The sequence below is a fragment of the Lycium barbarum genome, chromosome 3 (assembly GCF_019175385.1).
Source record: "Lycium barbarum isolate Lr01 chromosome 3, ASM1917538v2, whole genome shotgun sequence".
NCBI classification, from domain to species: Eukaryota; Viridiplantae; Streptophyta; class Magnoliopsida; order Solanales; family Solanaceae; genus Lycium; species Lycium barbarum.
This window is the reverse complement of record NC_083339.1, coordinates 121186802-121189698: the sequence shown is the minus strand read 5'-3', so window position 1 is coordinate 121189698 and position 2897 is coordinate 121186802. Positions and strand designations below refer to the sequence as shown.

The window sequence follows — 2897 nt, the reverse complement described above, 5'->3', positions numbered from 1 at the left end:
AATGAGTTGTGTGTAAGGGGTGTGTGTTGTGTGGTGTTGGAATTATGAATTAAAGCTTGATTAGCATGTTGTGATCGTTGTAAGTGAAGAAATGAATGGGAATCATCTTTGTATGTTGGTGGGAGGTTATGGCCGAAGGTAGGCCATTATTGTAGCGAGAATTGAATTAATATCGCTTAATGTTTAGTCGTCGTCGCTATGAATTTTATGTTGGAAATGAACGTTTAATGACTCAAATTGATGTTGTAGTTGTTGCGGACTGTTTTGGAGGATATTGTATATTCAATGTAATTTTGTATATTGATGAATAGCATTGTTAGAATGTGAATTGTGGGTGCAAATCATGATTTGAAAATGAGGAATGTGTAAAGTGAGTGCCTCGGGTTTAGGGCTGTTCTCGGCTAAATTGGAGAAAATTTTGGATTGTTGGAAATGTTGTATGAGTTTCTTAGAATGTCTTTAAATATTGTTGGTATGGGTTCGGGTTAGTATGTGAGCATATAAGCGTCGATTTTGGGCTTGAAGGTATGTCGTCGAATTGAATTTATGAAAGTTGATAAATGATGGCAAGAGAGCTATTATTGTTGAATTACCTTTCGGATTAATTATTAATGTTGTTAGGTTGGTTGTTGTGGTTGTTGTTGATTGATATGGCCGAGTTAAATTCTCGGGATGGCCTAATTACAGGGGAAGTGCTGCAGAATTTTTCTGTAGAATTTAATGATTAGCTGGAATGAATGGCTAACTGCCCTTATCTAATGTTTGGTGTTCGTTGGCGTATTGTAGACCTTGGGGAGCCCGAGGCGTAGATTGGATATTTACTTAAGATTGGCTATCTTGAGTGCGTTCGAGGTATGTAAGGCAACTTCCTTTCTTTTTGGGCATGTCTTAGTTTTTATAGGCTAAATTAGAGCCTTAAGGAAACTTTCAAATCCGAAATCCGAGCATGTTATGATCCGTATATGTTCTTTGGCACTCTTATGTATGATTTGATGAAATATGAACCTTTATGTATTTGAAAAATCGCTTTTCGAACTTTGCGCAAAAAGGTTTCACTTTAAGGAACTTCGAAATATCTGAATGTCATATCTTTCACATAAATGCTCGGATTGCTCCAATATATTTTTATAAAAATTTTGCATTACATATAACGAGTATGTTTTTCATAAGCGGGCCCGACTTGGGTAAATACCCACCCGTGGGTCCCGCGACTTCCTTTTATGAAATTCGGGAGATTTTGAAAGAATTTGTTAAGACTACTATTCGATTTTCAAATATGATCGTTTTGCTTATGTTTGAATTTATGATATTGATTTTATGCATATGACTACTCACGACTCTATTCGTGCATTTTGTTATTCCCTTCGCCGAGTCCCGGGCCGGTTATGTTATCGTGCGCATTTTGATATACTCCGGAGTTATGCTGTGTTTATGGTTCACCGAGCTACTCGCAAAAGAGGGTCGGGTTCCATCTATATTTGGTGTTATGCTGTGTATGGCGTTATGTTGTGATGTGATATGTGACGGGGATACGGAGATTTGAAATCTTTCTGGTGTTATGCTGTGTTATGGCGCTATCGACAGGCGGGCGACCATATTCTTCTGTACCCTATGCATGATTTACATATTTGAAACTAAATAATTTGATAAGATTGAATTTGCACTTATGTTTGATACTCCCATTTCGTTATGTCTCAGATTTGCTTTCTGTACATTCTGCTTTGCATACTCAGTACATATTTCGTACTGACCCCCTTTCTTCGGGGGCTGCGTTTCATGCCCGCAGGTACAGACGCACAGTTCGGTGATCCCCCAGTGTAGGATACCCCTTTTGCTGTTGGAGTGCTCCCCTCCCTTCAGAGCACATCTTTTGGTATACACTTTTGTTCGCTATGTTGTATATATTCGTTCATGGGTACGGCGGGGCCCTGTTCCACCATATGATTCGTTTGGTCTGTTTAGAGGTCTGTAGACTTATTTGTGGGTGTGTGTGCCTACTTCTGTACAGTTGTGTCCATATGATCTCCTTCGTTATGGCAGCCTTGTCGGCATGCATTTTGTATATGTTTATGGCAGCCTTGTCGGCTCGCACATGTATATGTTGTTCTGTTGGCCCTGTGTGGCCTTTGTTGGTATTTGCTGTGTACAGAGTTATTTTGGATAGTCCAAAAAACAAAGGAAACTCTGTCGAAATTTTTCTGGAAATTGTCTAAATTTGAAATATAGCCTTGATGGCTTCTGCTATATACTTGAATGCGTTTGATAAAAATTTGAGATAGCATTTGATAGATGTGTTTGGGTGCCCAGATCGGGTACTAGTCACGGCCTACGGGGTTGGGTCGTGACAGGCTGTTTATTAAATAGACAGAGGTTTGAATGGCTTCAACCCAAAATATTTTAGGAACATTTGATGTATCGAGAAGAGCTAATGTGGTTTCCAGAACATGCTTATTTTTTCTTTCTACAACCCCATTTTGATCAGGTGTGTATGGACAAGAGTGTTGCGAAATAATGCCTCTTTCTTTGAAAAAATCTATGAGTTCAGATTTCATGTATTCCCCACCCAAGTCAGATCGAAAATTTTGATTCACTTGTTGAACCGAGTCTCGACATAGGTGACAAATTGTTTTATGAGTTTAAGAACATCACTTTTGTTTCTAAAAAAGAACACCCAAGTATATCGTGAGACGTGGTCAATGAACAAAATAAAATGTCGTATGAAGTAGTATTACAAGGAAAAGGCAATTTATGACTTTTAGATTTAGCACAATTTTCACAAGGCAATTTTGATGACAAATCCCATGATTTCTTATTCAAATGAAGACAATGTTGTAACATAGAGGAAAGTTTTTGAGCATATGGATGCCCAAGACGATGATGCCACAAGTACCACAATT

The 2897-nt window shown here is 38.4% G+C and overlaps 1 long non-coding RNA gene across 1 annotated transcript; it reads left to right on the top strand.

Moving 5' to 3' along the window:
• Positions 1-685: 685 nt before the first annotated feature.
• Positions 686-2062, top strand: LOC132634074 (uncharacterized). The gene is made up of 2 exons (XR_009580028.1): positions 686-852; positions 1787-2062. It is a non-coding gene; the product is annotated as an uncharacterized LOC132634074 (long non-coding RNA).
• The last annotated feature ends 835 nt before the right edge of the window (positions 2063-2897 follow it).